This window comes from Oncorhynchus kisutch, linkage group LG14 (genome assembly GCF_002021735.2).
Source record: "Oncorhynchus kisutch isolate 150728-3 linkage group LG14, Okis_V2, whole genome shotgun sequence".
NCBI lineage: Eukaryota > Metazoa > Chordata > Actinopteri > Salmoniformes > Salmonidae > Oncorhynchus > Oncorhynchus kisutch.
This window is the reverse complement of record NC_034187.2, coordinates 26771387-26795519: the sequence shown is the minus strand read 5'-3', so window position 1 is coordinate 26795519 and position 24133 is coordinate 26771387. Positions and strand designations below refer to the sequence as shown.

Here is a 24133-nt window from a genome sequence, read left to right as displayed (position 1 = left end):
TTTATCTTGGCCAGGTCGCAGTTGCAAATGAGAACTCGTTCTCAACTAGCCTACCTGGTTAAATAAAGGTGAAATAAAAAAAGTATTTAAAAAAAGTCATTTTCTAACACAGCCTACTTTTCATATCGAGATGATTCTCAGGTTTGCCACTAGGGTTGAGTATAACACAAGGCATGATAAACTGAGAATGGTAAACCTGATAATGCCCCCTGAAAAGACTTGATTACTTACACATTTTATTTCTTTATTTGCGTTATTGCAAAAATGCTCTTGAGGTAGTCTTTCTGTTTGACTTGCCTAATTAACAAGAAAGTAAACTCTACTAGGGCCTGGACAATAACAGAATGGGACGATACCAGTATTGCCATATTTTCTTCCTATGGCAAAAATGCAAACACGAAGTAGTCTTCATGATTTGGTCCTTTTAAAAACCTGCTGTATGTAAAATATTTAGTGCTATAGCTCGGAAGATAAATAAATGTGACACTGGGTGACATGATGTTTGTTTCCAACATTAGGGCTGTTTTCCTAAAGAAGTTACATCTACTTCGTGTTTTGTTTCCTTGCCACGATACTAACGAATATCGCGATACTGGTATCTTCCCGGCCATAGACTCTACCATATTGCTACACTCTCCAACCCAAGGTCCCTAGGCTATGTCAGAGCCCCCTCTTTACAAAATAAACATCAGACTCAGATCTATATAGGCTGTTGTTGAGCTCACCCTTCCTGAACACTGACTGATTTGTTGCTCCATACTCTAATGGTAACGTCACCTTCTCAACTCAAGTCTCTCTCTGTCTCTCATACACAGTGCTGTCCCCAGAGCCTAATGCGCTTGTGAAGGCCCTGCGAAAGCTTCCCATCCTCCATGATCAGGAGTATGCTCTGCAGTCCCATATGTACGAATACTACAGCACGAGTGGCCCACAGGAGAACACCCTGGTCCTGCCGTAAGTCACCCATGCACTCCACCTCTCTCCTGGCTCCACCTCTCCCTTCACCTCACTCCTCTCCAGGGCTCCTCCGCAGCCTTCTATCCCTATTTCTGTTTATTCTTTTTACTTTGCCTTTGCTGTTATTAATATATTGGCTAGTTAAATGTCGAGATGTTTTACTTTATTTTACAATCTTCGTACAGTGTACAATCATTCAAACTGTGAAAAGAGAAATGTTTGACCTCCATGCAACAGCTCATCATTGTAGATTTAGACTAATGTAGCCTTGTGCTATTTGACTGAGTTCGATACAGATAATAAAAGTGGAACAGACTAGGCTAATAGTAGTTCTATCTACTCTTATAGAAATATCTGAACCTCTACCTACCTCTACTACCGATACATAAATGTTTACGCCCTTATCATTTCTTTACACAGGAGTCTCTTTTATTGTTGTGACTTTATTTTCATTCATCTGATGACTGATATTTATCTAATCAACTAAATATATTTAATTGTTACCTGATTAAATGAATCATGTAACAATTAACTCATTAGGATTTGGGGCACCATGAGAGCGGTTGTTTAAAAGAATTGCCATCTCCCGAATTAAACTCTAAAGGTCTTTGCCTATCACATCCATAAAACAGTCAACGTATTAATCATAACCTTGTATCATATCATCATTCTGAACAGTTGTAACCTCCTGCATCTGCAAAACAATCCAGCCTTACTTATGATTCAGTACTACACAAATTGGTTTACTAGCTAACTAAATGATAACACAGGATAAGCATACAGACTTAATACATTAGAAACAGGTCCCTAGCGGACTGACACAATAGAGATGGAGAGGGAGGGAGAAAGAGAAAGAAAGAGACACTTATCGTTGGTACATTTTTAGAAACTACTCTCACAGTAATCATATACTTTTCACACAAACCGCCACCCATTTGGAGTAAGAAATTGCTGTGTATCGCTGTCGGAACTAGATCTTCTTAGAAAGGGTGTTAGGCCTTTCCGCGGCACGCTTGTAAGGCTCTGATTGTCCAAAAGGGGTCATCACCCGTCTCTTCTACTGTTGTTCTCTTCCGTCGTCCGGTATCCGGTGATTTGTCGTGTAGTCCTGAACAAAACGACAGTTTATTCTACTTTCCATTCACTCCTGAAGCTGCCTCTTTGAAGATAGGCTAGCCAGCCGTGTCGATGGTTCCCATTGGGTGATGAGAGTTCCGTAATACGATGTTTTGAGAAGAGTAGTAGAATGGTCCCACTTAAATTCACTTTTCTAGATATTCTACTTAGGACAGCTAATCAGCCGTACCAGTGATTTTCCGGGAGGTGACGTTATTCTCTACCTCGTGTTGAGATTTCAGAGTTCAAACCACTTTGGACGTGAGCTGCAGCTACACGCCTCTCTGGTCTGATATGTTAATTCTTAACCCACCATTTTATGCAGTTCATTCAAAAGGGTCAGTTTGTGACGCTGACACGCTCTCTGACTTCACTCAAGGTGCGGTGACTACTCAGTTGTACAAAGTTATAGAAACAATTTCCTCTTATAGTTTCTAAGATCACATCCCTCTCTTAACAAAAACGCTTTCATATTTTTTCATATTTCATACACAACGTCAAGGATTGACACTTTGTACATCCCACTTAAATTCACTTTTCTAGATATTCTACTTAGGACAGCTAATCAGCCGTACCAGTGATTTTCCGGGAGGTGACGTTATTCTCTACCTCGTGTTGAGATTTCAGAGTTCAAACCACTTTGGACGTGAGCTGCAGCTACACGCCTCTCTGGTCTGATATGTTAATTCTTAACCCACCATTTTATGCAGTTCATTCAAAAGGGTCAGTTTGTGACGCTGACACGCTCTCTGACTTCACTCAAGGTGCGGTGACTACTCAGTTGTACAAAGTTATAGAAACAATTTCCTCTTATAGTTTCTAAGATCACATCCCTCTCTTAACAAAAACGCTTTCATATTTTTTCATATTTCATACACAACGTCAAGGATTGACACTTTGTACATGTAGTGTATATACTTTTCTAGTTACAGTATTTCCTTTATAACCTTTTAGAATGTGTTAGAGTTTCGGTGGGAAATGGCTGTGAAACAAAGGCACATTCCTGTGTGAATTTGGAGAGGGAGATAGCTGAAAGTTCTTACCCCTGATTTACAACAGGGTGTCAACTGTTGCTTAATTTGAGCTGCTTATTTTGACAGTCAAATTCAAAGATAAGACATTGCCAGATTTCAAGGCTTTTTCAATCTACAAGGCTTTCTAAAAGGTTCCTTGAAAAAACACATTGTCGTGTACAGCATATCATGTCAGGATAAAGGTTGAGATCCTCCCCCAAAATCAGTTCAGTATGGCTCCTCCATAGCAGTAGATCTACAGGCTATAATATCACACGTTTCTATTCCCTGCATGCCTGGGAACATGTCGCTCTAAAACTCTGTGTTGTTTTGACAGGGTGCTGACACACCACGCTGATGAACTATCAAAAGGGTCCTGTAGTACTGGTAGCATACTGTATGCCTGCGCTACGCTATGCTGTGTGTCTGAGAGTGGTTTGATTCCTCTGTATTCGTCCCACCTGGTGTCAAAACGTGCCTGGCAGGAACAGTTTGCTGCTCAGTCGTGTCTGTGTTTGAATCTATCAGGGAGTGATCCTACGAGCACACACCTGCAGGGAATTGTGAAGCAGCATGTCTGTAGTGGTTTTCACGGCTGCCTGACCTTATGCCCTTATTCCATCTCTTCAGATAATTTGTTTCGCTCCCTCTAGAGAGAGAGGTAATCTCATTGGTTCATGTCTAACTAAAAACAGTGCAGCACAGTGGAGTTATCACAATGTTTCTGTAATACCCCAAGCAACCCCAGGAGCTTTCTGCTGTCGGGGAGCGAATAGGCCTGCGAGGGGTTGCTTGTGTCACGCTTGCAGGGAGTGAGACTAATCTGTGTTAAGTGTGTTTCATCCTTGTAGTCTGGGTCTGTGTGTTCAGGAGCAGCGAGAGGGCCCTCTGCTGAATGGGGTCCTGGCAGGTCGGGTCCAAGGGGTGCCCACTATCGCCCCTCCAGATGGAGGCTGAGTCCAGACCAAGGAGCCTTGGGTCAAATCCCTCCCAGCAGCCCCCTCTTCTCTCTTGGCCTGCAGTGTTGGGGCCATTGGGGGCGCCCCTGTCTGCCTGCACGCTAATCCATACAGATACACATGCAGGGCTCAGCCCCTCAACCTCAAACCCACTCAGAGCAGCTCTGGACCACAGATAAAGGCTGGCAGGATGGGGCTGGGTTATAGGGGACTGATAAGAGGACTACACAAGCACAGTATTTTTCAAGCTAGTCTGAGCGAGGCTGTTTGTGTGTGCGCATGTGCATGTGCATGTGTGTGGAGGGGCTGCTGGCACTGTGCCTGCTTGGATCATGGTAGTGTCTGTTTGGAGAACTGCCATGTGTCACCTCCCTAGCCCTTTGTTCCTCACCCCCTGATCACTTCAACAGCCTCACAGGGGATTCATAGGACATCACCTTCCGTCCCTAAAAATCAGTCTCATTAAGTTCAGTAGTTGATTCAATCATCCTCTTTCCTCCTTGCTTCTGTGAGGTTCTTTTTCATTATTACCATCATCATGTTCCTTTGTGTGGCAGCACAGTTTGATTAACACAAACTAGCTGTCACTAAACATTGCTAATAAATGTCCCTAATGCCTGAAATACTTTGTTTGCACTTTGCAGTGAGCATGTGCAGTGGACTTGAAATAAAATTGGCGAAGCTGATATCATTATATCCTAACATTACTTGAATTTTGAAGTGTGTGCAGTAGGAAATTGGTTTATTGATTTATTGAAAAGCTGCGAGTGAAAAGTGGTAGTGAAATTCTCTGTGGGAAGCCTTTACCTCAGACTCCTGTTTGCTCCTCTCCCTTCCCAATACTCTGCTCCTCATCAGCAGGTTAGGCCACTGGGCAGCAACCTACCCTCGGTATGCTAATACCTGTTTCCCTGCCACACTGTTGGCTACACCAGGAGATAAATGAATAATTGGTGATTTTAATATTGTTTCCAGCGGCACAATCGCTTTAAGATTATCAACAACATATGTTTGAGTATTGTGTGTGGAGCCAGGGCTAATTAGGGTGGTGTCTTTAGGCCCCTGGTTAGGTGCTGAGGGGTGAACTTGCTATTCCCCTGCTGTTCTATTGAACCCCCAACTAGGGGATGATGTGCACCCCCCATCCGTGTTTCTAGCTGTCTTATGGTAATGTGGGGGGGGGGTGACCGTGTCCCGTCCCGTGTCTTAAAAAGGGAGATTAAATTGAAAATCTTTTCACAGCTGCTTAGCAGAGGCACACTATCTTATTAGGGTGCTAGGACAACATGGTTAGAGGAGTCATTAATATTCATGGGAGGCCAGGAGCAACTGACCCTATAATTAGAACATGGGGTCTCGCTAAGACATGAACCCATCCCTTTTTTAAAGCGTCGCAGAGATCTAACTAGTCATCCCCCCTCCACACATCTAACAACCACCCTTCAGAACATCCTCAAATTAGTAACTCCCCATACAGTGTCACACTGAGCAGAAGAAACAACAAAACTTCCCAGGGCGTCTCCCCCTTCCCCTCTAAAATGAGCTAATCCATCCCCCTCCACCACACGTCCATAATTCACACCTCACGCTTTGGAACTGGTTTGGGCACCCTGCTGCTGAACCAGAAGGCCAAATAGACTGTCTTCATAAAGTAGACTAGGCTTGTCTCAGTCTTTTCCTTTCTTTAACCTCGGCCTGTTCCTCTCTAATGTAAACAGAACCAAGTCTCACTGCCTTTGTAAAGTAAACAAAACATCCAAGACAAAGACCCCCTAAAGTGATTTCCATTTTTAAAAACATGATCGCCTCATTTGCTTAACCTTGATTGTTTATGTGTGTCCGTGTAAACAGTCTGCTCGGTTGTAAATGCACTGCGTTTCTTTCAGGGTGTTTTCTGTGATTTGTTTATTATTGGATGATTGTGACTCAAAGTAAACGTGTGTCTTTTCACAGGCTGTCAACTGAATAAGAGGATAGTGTACACTTTTTTAGAGTACAGCCCTTTGCTGGACTCTTGCAATATGACCATAGATGACTGGGCTACAATTAGGAAGGACATTGAGGTACTTGGTGTTGTCATTTCTCACTCTAACACTAACCATAACCTTGACTTTAACCATATGCATAAGCAGATGCATTATGTATTACATAATGTATTACAATAATACAATAGTCTCAAATCATTCCCTGAAGTAAAAGTCAGTTATCACAATTTTTTATTTAACCATGCTGTTTGTGGTACTGTACTGTTGCTTTTGTAATACATACAGTAGTCATTTAAAAAAGCATGTAGCAAGATGTAGACTACACATTTTGACCTTGGAACTTCAAGTCTGATCCTGTTCTCTTTATTGTCTCTTGCTTCCAGAAACACTACGAGAAATATGATGGTTTTGTCATCCTCCATGGCACAGCATCTGCTCTGTCCTTCATGTGTGAGCACCTGGGGAAGCCTGCCATCCTCACCGGCTCCCAGATACACCTGCCATCCTTATGGCTGAACTGCCTGATGAAGATAAGATAACAGAAGCGTGATATGTTGTTTATATGACCTCTTGCAGGTGCCGATCTATGAGACGAGGAACGATGGAAGAAACAATCTCTTGGAGACACTGCTGATCGCCGGTCAGTTTTCAATTCCTGAGGTGAAGAGTGGTGTTAGGGGCCTCCTTAAAGGAGGGAGGTGCAGGAATCAGGAGCAGGAGAACAAGGAAGCCCCAGTGGCACAATCGTTTATTAAAGACGTCCCAACTCTGCAACAACATGGGGGAGAATATGCCCAAACGAGGTCGCCACCCACAGGGATATAAACGTTACACATGGAGGAGAAACCTCTACTCATAAACACCAAACGGTACAAACTGCCGTGTGAAAGAAAACCCTGTGGTGCAAACACACACCCCTAACAAAGATACCACAGCAAACAATTCCTCACAAAGACTAGCAGGCAGCGGAGGTAAATAAACCCCCCGAAATCCTCTAATAGGACACAGGTGTAAACAATACAGACAGACACAAACGAAAAGGAAAAATGGATCGGTGGCAGCTAATAGGCCGGCGACGACGACCGCCGAGCACCGAATAGGGAGAGGAGCCACCTTTGATGGAAGTCGTGACAAGTGGAGGGAGGCTTCTTGGCAGCTCAGTTGCCTACAAGTCACCGGTACCTGTTTTTGAATGTGAACTTGAATAATTTATTTTATTTGAACCTTTATTTAACTAGGAAAGTCAAATAAGAACAAAGTGCCTTAGACCGCTGCGCCACACAATCATCAAGTGTTGATGAATGAAATCTTCAATTCCCAGTTGCTATTATTTATATCAGACTAATTGCATATCTTTTGTACTAAAATGATTTTTCATCTTGCTGAAGTGTGTCTGTCTAGCTTTTTAAGCTGCTGTGGATTTGAGCTTTTGTGATATAACTTATTTCGAATTTCAACATAAATCAAATCCACTGAGATAGTAGAGGCTATGTTGTAGGTGAGAGGATGAGATATGTTGTCAGACAATAGGCAACAAAAGCCTTAAACCTCTTGTCTAACAAGACTGTTCAGTAAAGCATGAGAATGTGCGAGTGTCGCAATACAGGACCTGACCTGAAACTGCCAGACGAGACTTCAGAGTTGTGTCAAAGGGTGTTTGTCTTTAAGAGTCGCGGAATAACAAACGTACACACTCTCTGGGGCCTTTAACGGATGCTGTATCTAGAGAATGTGCTGCTATCAATAAAGACGGATTGATACATTTTAAATGAAGATATGAGGAAAATGTAGTTGTAATTGTGTTTTATCAATGGCTCTGTCATATGCTCTGTTAAAACCTTTCTATGGCAGGCGTTTCGCTAGCGGAACCCCTTGACAACATTCTGCTGAAAAGGCAGCACGCGAAATTCCAAAATATTTTTAGAAATATGTAACTTTCACACATGAACAAGTCCAATACTGCAAATGAAAGATAAACATCTTGTTAATCTACCCATCGTGTCCGATTTCAAAAATGCTTTACAGCAAAAGCACAACATATGATTATGTTAGGTCATAGCCAAGTCAAAACAACACAGCCATTTTTCCATCTGATCTTCATCAGATGACACTCATAGGACATCATGTTACACAATACATGTATGTTTTGTTCGAGTTTACATTGGCGCCTTACGTGCAGTAATGTTTTGATTCCAAAACATCCGGTGATTTTGCAGAGATACTCATAATAAACATTGATAAAAGATACAAGTGTTTTTCACAGAATTAAAGATAGTCTTCTCCTTAATGCAACCGCTGTGTCAGATTTTTTAAAAACTGTACGGAAAAAGCATCATCTGAGAATGGAGCTCAGACCCCAAAACAGCCATAGGAATATCCGCCATTTTGGAGTCAACAGAAGTTAAAAATAACACCATAAATATTCACTTACCTTTGATGATCTTCATCAGAAGGCACTCCCAGGAATCCCAGTTCGACAATAAATGACTGATTTGTTCCATAACGTTCTGTAAAGTCCATCATTTATGTCCAAATAGCCAAATAGTTGTTAGCGTGTTCAGTCCAGTAATCCATCTTCATGAGGCACAGGCACTTCGTCCAGACAAAAACTCAAAAAGTTCCTTTACAGTCTTTTAGAAACATGTCAAACGATGTATGGAATCAATCGTTAGGATATTTTTAACATAAAACATCAATAATGTTCCAACTGGAGAATTGCACTGGAACGAGAGGTAACTCTGTCGGGAGCGCGCGTCATGAGACCGAGGCACTCTGCCAGACCACTGACGCAAAGAGGTCTCATGAGCCCCTCCTTTATAGTAGAATCCTCATTCAAGTTTCTAAATATGGTTGACATCTAGTGGAAGCCGTAGGAAGTGCAATTTTATCCATATCTCAATGTGTATTCGGTAGGCTAAGCTTTGAAAAACTACAAACCTCAGATGTCCCACTTCCTGGTTGGATTTTTCTCAGGTTTTCGCCTGCCATATGAGTTCTGTTATACTCACAGACATCATTCAAACAGTTTTAGAAACTTAAGAGTGTTTTCTATCCAATACTAATAATAATATGCATATATTAGCATCTGGGACAGAGTAGGAGGCAGTTCACTCTGGGCACGCTATTCATCCAAAAGTGAAAATACTGCCCCCTATCAACACTTGGACCAACACTTTACATGTTGCGTTTATATTCTTGTTCAGTATAGTAATATCCTGTTGTAGAAAGACTAAATCAAGATATCCCCATTTGGAGCCACCTTCATCTAAAAGTCTTCATTGCAGCTGTGTTGTAGTGAATCCTCTCATGAAGGCCCTACTGTGTTTTCTGACAAGCCACCATCATATGGGTGTTCCAAGTGGTCTGCATACAGCCAGGATCTGCTCTGGGGTTGCCAGCAGCACTAAGCCCAGTGACAAAATGAGACAGGGTTATGGGGCATATCCAATTACCCACTAAAGACGAGGGTCTTGGCACCAACATTTAAACACTTAGATACACCTCCCTAACTACAGACTGAGGGGTGGATGACTTTACTGTCTCAATCTGGTCCCTCTGCCATGTTGCTTTTTTATCTATTTGAATCACTTGCTTCTTTTTTGATTATGCATCAGGCTCTCCTCTGCCTTCCACGGTCTTTGCCATCATGGGGGTTATTTAGGAATCTGTGTTGCACACATTTTTGGCTAGCTAGAGGCTTGATCCGAATCCAATGGAGGATTTGGGGCTATGCCCAGCTCTTGCTATATTTCCCTGCCTGCACAAGTTAGGTCTAAGGTCCAAGGGTTGCCAGGTGAAATGACGCTGTCTCTTAGCACCTCAATGTTAATGGTTCCCCATGCCTGGCTATTTGAGCCGTCTCCTCTCCAAATGCCAGGGCTGGTGTGGTAAAGAGCTTTCCTAGAGCCAGTGAATCACCCTGAGACTGAGAGACAGCCTGGGTGGCATGGGCACCAGATGGACTGGGGGGAGGCAGTGGGGCTGGTAAAGTCTGGGCCTATTGTTAAACCCTATCCTAGCTTGCGCTGTACACTTCTCTCCCTCTTTTCCTACCAGAGTCCTTCCTGCAGTCACCCATGGAGGGCGTCGTCCTGGAGACCAAGCTGACCTGCTGAAGGAGTCCCGGAATACCACAGAGAGCGGTGTGATCATTGTTAACTGCACCCAGTGTCTGAGGGGTTCTGTCACCACATCATACGCCACCGGAATGGTAGACCAGAAGACCATGTATGTTTAATGGGAGAGTAAGATGTGGATGGATGTGTGTCCTTAACATTTCTTCCTGGTCTCCTCAGGTCCTGAGTGATGCAGGGCTGGTGGCAGGCAGTGACATGACTTCTGAGGCTGCACTCTGCAAGCTGTCCTACATGCTGGCCAGGAAGGAGCTAAACATAGAGGCCAGGAGGACATTAGGATTCATAGTCTAAATGCACAGTCCTTCAATCCCTACACAATGTTGGCCCTTTGTAGAGAGAATTCTGAAGCCCAACCCTCAGACATGTCTGAGTCCTATGTATGAAACAAATATCACATTAGAGTGTAAAGAGAAGTAGATATCAGAGTTGATTCACATGGCGATAAAGGGATCATAGAAGTGACAAGCTGATGACATCTTTGATCATGCTTGACTGTATCTGTGTGTTGTGCTGTCTGTGTTGCCCTGACTGTGTCTGTGTGTTGTGCTGTCTGTGTTGCCCTGACTGTGTCGGTGTGTTGTGCTGTCTGTGTTGCCCTGACTGTGTCTGTGTTGTGCTGTCTGTGTGTTATGTGTCCAGGTGCTGAGTCAGAACCTGCGGGGGGAGATGATCGGTGACCTGCAGGGGGCCAAGCTCACTCTGAGCGACAGTCGCTTCATTCAGGTCATCTCCCAGTGTCTGAGCATCAATAGTAAGAAGGTGAGGCCACGTCACACTGTCACCACCACTGAGACTGCAGGGTTACCTTCCACCTAACAGGTTTTTATGAGGCTCTGGCTTATCTGAGAGGACAGAGTTCCCATTGTAGTACAAAAAACAACTTCTCCAGTCGTTGCACTGCCTAGCGCTAGGGGAACAATGTCACAAGTAGTCTAAAGTAGATTTGAAAAAAATGTGCTGAATCCAATTTTATAGTGTATTTTTTACATCACTCATAACACATTAATTTACTGATTGTCAGCCTTTGTATTGGCATGATGTTTCTCTACTGTTTCTCTATAGAAGCCATAAGAGATGCCCTGACCCCCACCGTAGCTTGTGCTGCTTCTAAGATTGGAGACGTGGGGGCCTTAGATGCCTTAAAGGAGATGATGAGGAACAGTTATTTAAATACAACCTATCACAATTTTATTTTACTAGGCAAGTCAGTTAAGAACAAGTTTCTTATTTTCAATGACGGCCTAGGAACAGTGGGTTAACTGCCTGTTCAGTGGCAGAACAGATTTGTACCTTGTCAGCTCGGGGATTCAAACTTGCAACCTTTCAGTTACCAGTCCAACGCTCTAACCACTAGGCTACCCTGCCACCCCAAAGTCTGTTAGTAAAAATAATCACTGCAACAAGCTCATATTTTATAAGGAGGGGAGAGTTCAGTCCATATGTTGTTAGTGTTCTTGGACACGCATGTTTCCAGACTGATAACACAGACAATGCACTGTCAAATGTGTGTGATTTTATTACTCCCTTAGTCCCACGGTACATCTGGTTGAACCTGTCAGTGCAGTGCGTACCAAAGATTCCTGCTGAGTTTCATGAGATAGCCGACTGGAACCTCAGTAGTCATAATGTGTTAGATGTAAAGATTGATTTTGATACGGTCTCCTTTGCAGTTAACTTTAGACATGAGGATGATTGCCTAGTGTTTCCAGTCAATTTCATTTGAAATAACCCACTTATTTTGGTCTTTGGAGCTTGTTTTATTGGGGTTATATTTCAGTATGAATAGAGGAATGGGTTGGCTACTCTTTTAAAAATGTCTATCAATTCAAGATGAAACTTGGCTGTGTCAGAAATCTGTCTTCCCTACTACTTACTAAAACGCCATGCTGTGTACTAATCGTACTGCATACTATTTAGCAATACTGTTTAGTGAAAACGAATGCAGTAAGCAACAAATATCAACACACTATGCTCATTCATACTTAGAATGCGTCATCTAATGTGCAATTACGTTGATTTCCGCCATTCGTTCCTTTTGGAACAGCGAACCCACTTATATGATTAGTAGCTGCTTGCTGTCAAACACACGTGCGTCTGGAAAGACGATTATCTTCCTCAATTCTACTAGACGAAATGCCAAAATTAGTATGTCCTGGCATTTAAGCATTCTCAAATGTGAAATTTGACATACTATCAAACGTTCTATATTTGCATACCCAAAAGGCCTACTATTTAGAACACAATCACAGGTATTCAGACACAGCCACTGTCACCATTCAGCAAGGTATGCTCCAGGTACATGTGTAGCACACCGTACACTACATGGGTTGGATACCTCAATACACTGTTTTATATACACCGTGGTGCCATCACAACGTAATCTACAGTATGTGATGCGTTTCTTGTCATCGGGGCAGTAACCTGAGTCTGGGGGACTATGATGGACGCACCCCTCTGCACATCGCTGCCAGTGAGGGCCACCTCAAAGTGGTGCAGTATCTACAGGACCAGGGAGCCACCGTCCATGCCAAAGATCGCACACCCCTGCGCAATGCTATGCATTTCAGGTAGGAATAAGCTAACATGTGGGCCAAGACAATAGCTTTACATTTCTTTGTGTGTGTGTGTGTGGGGGGAGGGGGCAGGGGGGGGATTGGGAGGATGGGTGAATGGAGTATGATACGTCCTTAACAGCTTTGCCTCTACAATAGATGTTCACCCATCCCTTATGATTCAAGCCCCCAGTAGCCAATTCTAACTGACTTCTTCTATCTGCCCAGGGAGTGGTGTGTGCATCACACAGTAATGATATCATTCACACAGAATTAAGTGGGACATTTGAAATCCCCCGTTGGCCATTAACAACCTCCTTATATTTCCATGGCAGTCTTTAGAGCGAATGGTGTACAAACAGCAGGCAGTTACACGGCAGCTCATTACAGTGTCTGAGGCAGGGAGTCTGGGCCTGCTAAATGACTATCATGTCCAGGAGGGAATGACTGCTACTGGGGCTCTCAGATGGGGGTTGAAACCAGAGGAAGAGTCCTAATGGAGTTTAAAGGCCACCACAATAATTAGCTGCCAATTGGGCTAATTGTAATCTTCTAATACCTCCAGTATTCATTTTTACCCCAAATTGTTATTATTTTCATGTTTTTTTAATCATTCATTGACATTGCTGTGTGCTCATATCATTTATTTGGGGAATGTAAGACATTCAAGGCTGCAGTGTTTAGTATCACGCTGTGGGTGCCTCAAGGAGAAATGTGTGTGTGTGTGTGTGTGTGTGTGTGTGTGTGTGTGTGTGTGTGTGTGTGTGTGTGTGTGTGTGTGTGTGTGTGTGTGTGTGTGTGTGTGTGTGTGTGTGTGTGTGTGTGTGTGTGTGTGTGTGTGTGTGTGTGTGTGTGTGTGTGAACTAGCATTGAGAGAGGTGGCTGTAAACCGTTGGCAGGGCAGGCACAGACAAGCCCATGTTGTCTTGGTACTGAAGGGCTGAGGGTTGCTGAGTGGGACCTGGTAGCATAATTAACCTCCGACGCTTGGTTGGGGAAATAGCCATATCCCATTCTGTCTCTCTTACACTGTCAAAATCTCTGTTTTGTTACAGCTCTTTGTGATAATGCAATATGTTCCATTTTGTAAGAGTTACTTGAAATAAATATCCATTTTATTTCAGACATATTTTTTCCCGTTTTTAGGCTTTGTGCCATTTCCTCCTAAGTTTAAACCACATTTCAAAAGCCAACTATTGTTCCTTCCCGATGACCATATAAGGATTGAAACACAGTACAGCGAAGGGTAGTGTCTTGAACCAGTCTTACCTGCCTGTCCACAGCTTCATGGATGACAGAAACGGTCCCTTGTCTCTAGGAAAAGGACTGAAATACATTAGCCTTGGCTTGCCACTGTCTCTAAGGCCAAAACCTATCTCAAAGTAGATTTAAACGTGCATGACCAACACATACCGTAGTGTGTGCATTTAACCTTTTAAACATTTGATGGATGTTCTAAGTTTAAATTCTATGAAAGTCCCTGGTTCTGGCCATGGAGCTGTGCCTTTTGTCTCCACCATTGTGTAGTGCATCCTTGGAGCTGCTGAGACATTCTGCTCAGGCTCCATGTGTGGGTGGTTAACTCTGGGGGCATCCGGAACTTGTCCCTACTCGTTTAGCACCCAGTCACAGTGCCACAACTTGTCACTGTCAACAGAGACTATGAGAACTTGCCAGAAAAATGACTAATGCACATTGCAGTCATAATAAAGCATAGCTCAAACAATGATGGATCACTAGTGTTCCACCTAATCGTTTCAGTTTCAACTGATCTCTGACTCGCACTGTGAGCTTGATTCTGCTTTGCACGTGTCATCTTTTCCTTGATTGTAGTACACTGTATATAGCATCTGTACTTGAAAACTGTTTCTCATATCTCTATGTCTGTCTGTCCGTCTCTCTGTCCATCCAGACACAAAGAGGTGGTGAAGTTGCTGAGAGAGACAGGAGTCCGTTTCTCCAGCGATGAGCTGAAGGATGCAGGCACAGAGCTGTGCAGGTGAGACACACACACACACAGCACTTTCGCACACATTTTTTATTTTTTTTACCTTTATTTAACTAGGCATGTCAGTTAAGAACAAATTCTTATTTTCAATGACGGCCGAGGAACAGTGGGTTAACTGCCTGTTCAGGGGCAGAACGACAGATTTGTACCTTGTCAGTTCGGGGATTTGAACTTGCAACCTTCCCTGATGTTATTACTGTAGATATCTGGTTGTTTTAGTCCCTTTATTGTGAAACCACTTGAATAGGAACCCTTCAAGTGAATTCACTGGTGTTAGTCTGGCATCCAATGCTGACATCGAGGGCCTGGAAATGTGGCACCTGGCCAGGGGAGACCTGAACATACGAGGCTACGACGAGAAGATGCCCATGGATGTGGTGAGTGTTCGGGACTGGGAGCCTCTCTTCCATTTACAAACATGGGTTGTAAAGGATGGGTACGGTTAAGATCCCACATAAAATACTACAGTATTTCATTTGCATATACCCTGCTCACCCCCCCTCCAAATTCCAAAAAGTGAGAAACTTATATGCCAAGTTTAGACCATATATTGTGTTCCCTGCAAATATTTTTTGTCACAGTCTATGGCTTCAGCATTTTTTCGGGCCTTTCTCTGACACTGTCTGATATAGAGGTCCTGGATGGCAGGGAGCTTGGCCTGAGTGATGTACTGGGCTGTCCGCACCACCCTCTGTAGCGCTTTGCGGTGAAGGGTGTTCCATTTGCCAATCCAAGCGGTGATGCAGCCAGTCAAGATGCTCTCGGTGGTGCAGCTTTATGACTTTTTGAGGATCCAAGGACCCATGCCAAATCTTTTCAGCCTCCCGAGGGAGAAGAGTCACTGCCGTGCCCTCTTCACGACTATGCGGGTGTGTGTGGACCATGTTAAGTCCTTAGTGATGTGGAAGCCAAGGAACTTGAAGCTCTCAACCCTCTCAACAACAGCCTAGTCGATGTGGATGGTGACGTGCTCTCCCCTCATTCTCTTATAGTCCACGACCAACTCTTTGGTCTTACTGATGTTGAAGGAAAGGTTGTTGTCCTGGCACCACACAACCAAGTCTCTGACCTCCTCCCTGTAGGCTGTCTCATCGCCGTCGGTGATCAGGCCTACCACCCTCATGTTGTCAGCAAACTTGATGATGATGTTGGAGTCATGCATAGCCACGCACTAATCACACACCACTGAGGGGCCCCCGTGTTGAGGGTCAGTGTGGCAGAGGTGTATTTGCCTACCCTCACCACCTGGGGCAGGCCAGTCAGGAAGTCCAGGATCCAGTTACAGAGGGAGGGGTTCAGTAAATCAAATCAATCAAATGTATTTATAAAGCCCTTTTTACATCAGCAGATGTCACAAAGTGCTGTACAGAAACACAGCCTAAAACCCCAAACAGCAAGCAATGCAGGTGTAGAAGCACTGTGGCTGGGAAAAACTCCCTAGAAAGGAAGGAACCTAGGAAGAAACCTAGAGAGGCACCAGGCTCTTAGGGGTGGCCAGTCCTCTTCTGGCTGTGCCGGGTGGAGATTATAACAGAACATGGACAAGATGTTCAAACATTCATAGATGACCAGCAGTGTCAAATAATAATAATCACAGTGGTTGTAGAGGGTGCAACAGGTCAGCACCCCAGGAGTAAATGTCATTTGGCTTTCATAACCGAGCATTCAGGGTTCGAGACGCAGGTATGGTAGAGTGAGAGAGTCGAAAACAGCAGGTCTGGGACAAGGTAGCATGTCTGGTGAACAGGTCAGGGTTCCATAGCCGCAGGCAGAACAGTTGAAACGGGTGCAACAGTACGACCAGATGGACTGGGGACAGCAAGGAGTCATCAGGCCAGGTAGTCCTGAGGCAAAGTTCCAGGGCTCAGGTACTCTGGGAGAGGAGGGAGAGGGAGAGGGAGAGAGAGAGAATTAGAGGGAGTATACTTAAATTCACACAGGACACTGGCTAAGACAGGAGAATTACACCAGATAAAAGACTGACACTACCCCCCCGACACAAACTATTGCTGCATAGATACTGGAGGCTTAGACAGGAGCCAACCACCAACTTACTATCCTGAGACAAGGCTGAGTATAGCCCATGAAGATCTCCCCCACGGCACAAACCAGAGGGGGCGCCAACCCGGACAGGAAGATCACATCAGTGACTTAACCCACTCAAGTGACGCACCCCTCCTAGGGACGGTATGAAAGAGCACAAGTAAGCCAGTGACTCAGCCCCTGTAATAGGGTCAGAGGCAGAGAATCCCAGTGGAGAGAGGGGAACCGGCCAGGCAGAGACAGCAAGGTCCCTAGCTTTGTGATGAACTTGAAGGGGACTATGGTGTTGAACGCTGAGCTGTAGTCTATGAATAGCATTCTCACATAGTTATATCCCCTCTTGTCCAGGTGGGAGAGGGCAGTGTGAAGTGCAATTGAGATTGTGTCATCTGTTAGGGCGGTATGTGAATTGGAGTGGGTTTAGGGTTATAGGTTCAGAAATTCTGCTCTTTCTATCTGTTCAGATCCCAGTCCTACTTACTTACAGGTTAATGAAAATGTTATTTTTTATTATTTCTCTAGTAGGTTTTCTCAAGGAGAAAGCCCACACTTCAATGTTTAAGATGATAAAATAAAAACACTATAATAGTAATGTCAGCAAGTCTGCAGAACACTACAGTAAATACGACAGTATACTACAGTCCGCAAAAATACTACAGTAATTACTATAGTATATACTACAGTTTTTTACTACAGTATTTATGCTATATTGAACTGTAAATACTAGTGTTTTTGCTGACTTTAGCCTGCAAAAACACTACAGTGAATACTATAATGTTTATACTATAGTAGTTTTTCAGGAGGTTAAGCCAGAACAGTTATGTAACATGGATAGTTAAGGATGTGTACGGTAAAGGTGAACCAGACTAGTTATGTAACATGGATAGTTAAGGATGTGTACGGTAAAGGTGAACCAGACTAGTTATGTAACATGGATAGTTAAGGATGTGTACGGTAAAAGTGAACCAGACTAGTTATGTAACATGGATAGTAAAGGATGTGTATGGTAAAGGTGAACCAGACTAGTTATGTAACATGGATAGTTAAGGATGTGTACGGTAAAGGTGAACCAGACTAGTTATGTAACATGGATAGTTAAGGATGTGTATGGTAAAGGTGAACCAGACTAGTTATGTAACATGGATAGTAAAGGATGTGTACGGTAAAAGTGAACCAGACTAGTTATGTAACATGGATAGTAAAGGATGTGTATGGTAAAGGTGAACCAGACTAGTTATGTAACATGGATAGTTAAGGATGTGTACGGTAAAGGTGAACCAGACTAGTTATGTAACATGGATAGTTAAGGATGTGTATGGTAAAGGTGAACCAGACTAGTTATGTAACATGGATAGTAAAGGATGTGTACGGTAAAGGTGAACCAGACTAGTTATGTAACATGGATAGTAAAGGATGTGTACGGTAAAGGTGAACCAGACTAGTTATGTAACATGGATAGTAAAGGATGTGTACGGTAAAGGTGAACCAGACTAGTTATGTAACATGGATAGTAAAGGATGTGTACTGTAAAGGTGAACCAGACTAGTTATGTAACATGGATAGTAAAGGATGTGTACGGTAAAGGTGAACCAGACTAGTTATGTAACATGGATAGTAAAGGATGTGTACTGTAAAGGTGAACCAGACTAGTTATGTAACATGGATAGTTAAAGATGTGTACGGTAAAGGTGAACCAGACTAGTTATGTAACATGGATAGTAAAGGATGTGTATGGTAAAGGTGAACCAGACTAGTTATGTAACATGGATAGTAAAGGATGTGTACGGTAAAGGTGAACCAGACTAGTTATGTAACATGGATAGTAAAGGATGTGTACGGTAAAGGTGAACCAGACTAGTTATGTAACATGGATAGTTAAAGATGTGTACGGTAAAGGTGAACCAGACTAGTTATGTAACATGGATAGTAAAGGATGTGTATGGTAAAGGTGAACCAGACTAGTTATGTAACATGGATAGTAAAGGATGTGTACGGTAAAGGTGAACCAGACTAGTTATGTAACATGGATAGTAAAGGATGTGTACGGTAAAGGTGAACCAGACTAGTTATGTAACATGGATAGTAAAGGATGTGTACGGTAAAGGTGAACCAGACTAGTTATGTAACATGGATAGTAAAGGATGTGTACGGTAAAGGTGAACCAGACTAGTTATGTAACATGGATAGTAAAGGATGTGTACTGTAAAGGTGAACCAGACTAGTTATGTAACATGGATATTAAAGGATGTGTACGGTAAAGGTGAACCAGACTAGTTATGTAACATGGATAGTAAAGGATGTGTACTGTAAAGGTGAACCAGACTAGTTATGTAACATGGATAGTTAAAGATGTGTACTGTAAAGGTGAACCAGACTAGTTATGTAACATGGGTAGTAAAGGATGTGTATGGTAAAGGTGAACCAGACTAGTTATGTAACATGGATAGTAAAGGATGTGTACGGTAAAGGTGAACCAGACTAGTTATGTAACATGGATAGTAAAGGATGTGTACGGTAAAGGTGAACCAGACTAGTTATGTAACATGGATAGTAAAGGATGTGTACTGTAAAGGTGAACCAGACTAGTTATGTAACATGGATAGTAAAGGATGTGTATGGTAAAGGTGAACCAGACTAGTTATGTAACATGGATAGTAAAGGATGTGTATGGTAAAGGTGAACCAGACTAGTTATGTAACATGGATAGTAAAGGATGTGTATAGTAAAGGTGAACCAGACTAGTTATGTAACATGGATAGTAAAGGATGTGTATGGTAAAGGTGAACCAGACTAGTTATGTAACATGGATAGTAAAGGATGTGTACGGTAAAGGTGAACCAGACTAGTTATGTAACATGGATAGTAAAGGATGTGTACGGTAAAGGTAAACCAGACTAGTTATGTAACATGGATAGTAAAGGATGTGTACGGTAAAGGTGAACCAGACTAGTTATGTAACATGGATAGTAAAGGATGTGTACTGTAAAGGTGAACCAGACTAGTTATGTAACATGGATAGTAAAGGATGTGTACTGTAAAGGTGAACCAGACTAGTTATGTAACATGGATAGTAAAGGATGTGTACGGTAAAGGTGAACCAGACTAGTTATGTAACATGGATAGTAAAGGATGTGTATGGTAAAGGTGAACCAGACTAGTTATGTAACATGGATAGTAAAGGATGTGTATGGTAAAGGTGAACCAGACTAGTTATGTAACATGGATAGTTAAGGATGTGGACGGTAAAGGTAAACCAGACTAGTTATGTAACATGGATAGTAAAGGATGTGTACTGTAAAGGTGAACCAGACTAGTTATGTAACATGGATAGTAAAGGATGTGTATGGTAAAGGTAAACCAGACTAGTTATGTAACATGGATAGTTAAGGATGTGTACGGTAAAGGTGAACCAGACTAGTTATGTAACATGGATAGTTAAGGATGTGTACGGTAAAGGTGAACCAGACTAGTTATGTAACATGGATAGTAAAGGATGTGTACGGTAAAGGTGAACCAGACTAGTTATGTAACATGGATAGTAAAGGATGTGTACGGTAAAGGTGAACCAGACTAGTTATGTAACATGAATAGTAAAGGATGTGTACTGTAAAGGTGAACCAGACTAGTTATGTGACATGGATAGTAAAGGATGTGTACGGTAAAGGTGAACCAGACTAGTTATGTAACATGGATAGTAAAGGATGTGTACTGTAAAGGTGAACCAGACTAGTTATGTAACATGGATAGTTAAAGATGTGTACTGTAAAGGTGAACCAGACTAGTTATGTAACATGGGTAGTAAAGGATGTGTATGGTAAAGGTGAACCAGACTAGTTATGTAACATGGATAGTAAAGGATGTGTACGGTAAAGGTGAACCAGACTAGTTATGTAACATGGATAGTAAAGGATGTGTACGGTAAAGGTGAACCAGACTAGTTATGTAACATGGATAGTAAAGGATGTGTACTGTAAAGGTGAACCAGACTAGTTATGTAACATGGATAGTAAAGGATGTGTATGGTAAAGGTGAACCAGACTAGTTATGTAACATGGATAGTAAAGGATGTGTATGGTAAAGGTAAACCAGACTAGTTATGTAACATGGATAGTAAAGGATGTGTATAGTAAAGGTGAACCAGACTAGTTATGTAACATGGATAGTAAAGGATGTGTACTGTAAAGGTGAACCAGACTAGTTATGTAACATGGATAGTAAAGGATGTGTATGGTAAAGGTGAACCAGACTAGTTATGTAACATGGATAGTAAAGGATGTGTATGGTAAAGGTGAACCAGACTAGTTATGTAACATGGATAGTAAAGGATGTGTATGGTAATGGTGAACCAGACTAGTTATGTAACATGGATAGTAAAGGATGTGTACTGTAAAGGTGAACCAGACTAGTTATGTAACATGGATAGTAAAGGATGTGTACGGTAAAGGTGAACCAGACTAGTTATGTAACATGGATAGTAAAGGATGTGTACGGTAAAGGTAAACCAGACTAGTTATGTAACATGGATAGTAAAGGATGTGTACGGTAAAGGTGAACCAGACTAGTTATGTAACATGGATAGTAAAGGATGTGTACGGTAAAGGTGAACCAGACTAGTTATGTAACATGGATAGTAAAGGATGTGTACGGTAAAGGTGAACCAGACTAGTAATGTAACATGAATAGTAAAGGATGTGTACTGTAAAGGTGAACCAGACTAGTTATGTGACATGGATAGTAAAGGATGTGTACGGTAAAGGTGAACCAGACTAGTTATGTAACATGGATAGTAAAGGATGTGTATGGTAAAGGTGAACCAGACTAGTTATGTAACATGGATAGTAAAGGATGTGTATAGTAAAGGTGAACCAGACTAGTTATGTAACATGGATAGTAAAGGATGTGTACTGTAAAGGTGAACGAGACTAGTTATGTAACATGGATAGTAAAGGATGTGTATGGTAAAGGTGAACCAGACTAGTTATGTAACATGGATAGTAAAGGATGTGTATGGTAAAGGTGAACCAGACTAGTTATGTAACATGGATAGTAAAGGATGTGTATGGTAATGGTGAACCAGACTAGTTATGTAACATGGATAGTAAAGGATGTGTATGGTAAAGGTGAACCAGACTAGTTATGTAACATGGATAGTAAAGGATGTGTACGGTAAAGGTGAACCAGACTAGTTATGTAACATGGATAGTAAAGGATGTGTATGGTAAAGGTAAACCAGACTAGTTATGTAACATGGATAGTAAAGGATGTGTACGGTAAAGGTGAACCAGGCTAGTTATGTAACATGGATAGTAAAGGATGTGTACTGTAAAGGTGAACCAGACTAGTTATGTAACATGGATAGTAAAGATGTGTACTGTAAAGGTGAACCAGACTAGTTATGTAACATGGATAGTAAAGGATGTGTACGGTAAAGGTGAACCAGACTAGTTATGTAACATGGATAGTAAAGGATGTGTACGGTAAAGGTGAACCAGACTAGTTATGTAACATGGATAGTAAAGGATGTGTATGGTAAAGGTGAACCAGACTAGTTATGTAACATGGATAGTTAAGGATGTGGACGGTAAAGGTAAACCAGACTAGTTATGTAACATGGATAGTAAAGGATGTGTACTGTAAAGGTGAACCAGACTAGTTATGTAACATGGATAGTAAAGGATGTGTATGGTAAAGGTAAACCAGACTAGTTATGTAACATGGATAGTAAAGGATGTGTACTGTAAAGGTGAACCAGACTAGTTATGTAACATGGATAGTTAAGGATGTGTATGGTAAAGGTGAACCAGACTAGTTATGTAACATGGATAGTAAAGGATGTGTACGGTAAAGGTGAACCAGACTAGTTATGTAACATGGATAGTAAAGGATGTGTACTGTAAAGGTGAACCAGACTAGTTATGTAACATGGATAGTAAAGGATGTGTATGGTAAAGATGAACCAGACTAGTTATGTAACATGGATAGTAAAGGATGTGTACTGTAAAGGTGAACCAGACTAGTTATGTAACATGGATAGTTAAGGATGTGTACGGTAAAGGTGAACCAGACTAGTTATGTAACATGGATAGTAAAGGATGTGTATGGTAAAGGTAAACCAGACTAGTTATGTAACATGGATAGTAAAGGATGTGTACGGTAAAGGTGAACCAGACTAGTTATGTAACATGGATAGTGCATTCAGAAAGTATTCAGACCTCTTGATGTTTCCCACATTTTGTTACGTTACAGCCTTATTCTAAAATGGATAAAAAATACATATTTTTTTACACACAATACCTTAAAATGACATGACCCTAACATGACAAAGCAAAAACAGTTTTTAAAAATGGAAATATGACATTTACATAAGTATTCAGACCCTTTACTAAGTACGTTGTTGAAGCACCTTTGGCAGCGATTACAGCCTCGAGTCTTCTTGGGTATGAAGCTTCAAGCTTGGCACACCTGTATTTCGGGAGTTTCCCATTATTCTCTGCAGATCCTCTCAGGTCTGTCAGGTTGAAATCTGACACCATCCCTACAGTGAAGCATGGTGGTGGCAGCATGTTTTTCAGGGACTGGGAGACTATTCAGGAACAAGGCAAAGCTGAACTGAGCAAAGTACAGAGAGATCCTTGATGAAAACCTGCTCCAGAACGCTCAGGACCTCAGACTGGGGTGAAGGTTCACCTTCCAACAGGACAACGACCTTAAGCACACAGCCAAGACAACGCAGGAGTGGCATCGGGACAAGTCTCTGAATGTCCTTGAGTGGCCCAGCCAAAGACCAGATTTGAACACCATGAAACATCTCTGGAGAGACCTGAAAATAGCTGTGCAGTGACGCTCCCCATCCAACCTGACAGAGCTTAAGAGGATCTGCAGAGAATAATAGGAGAAACTCCCCAAATACAGGTGTGCCAAGCTTGTAGCGTCATACCCAAGAAGACTCAAGGCTGTAATTGCTGCCAAAGATACTTCAACAAAGTACTGAGTAAAGGGTCTGAATACTTATGTAAATGTGATATTTCATTTTTTAAATATATATTAGCAAGCATTTCAAATGGTTTTTGCTTTGTTGTTATGGGGTATTGTGTATAGATTGATGAGCAGTAAGGCTGTAACCTAACAAAATGTGGAAAACGTCAAGGGGTCTGAGCACTTTCCGATGGCTCCATATTAGATTCAATATGGGCTATATTTAAAGTAAAACCATGTAGGCTACAGAATAGGGACGTAGTTTCATTAAACTTCACCATATGTTCCAATGATGTGTTTTTTTGCTTACCTACAGCCTTTGTTTGATGAAAATGATGAGGTAAATGTTGTGATTTTGTGTTTTCCCCATGTTGATTATGAGCTAATGC

At 42.2% G+C, this 24133-nt stretch overlaps 1 non-coding gene and 1 pseudogene across 1 annotated transcript; both read left to right on the top strand.

The window, feature by feature from the left end:
* The window catches only part of LOC109904543 (60 kDa lysophospholipase-like), a 30543-nt pseudogene that overhangs the window by 5928 nt on the left and 482 nt on the right, over nt 1-24133 (top strand).
* LOC116353503 (U7 small nuclear RNA) lies at nt 17265-17317 on the top strand. Its single transcript, XR_004202936.1, has one exon. It is a non-coding gene; the product is annotated as a U7 small nuclear RNA (small nuclear RNA).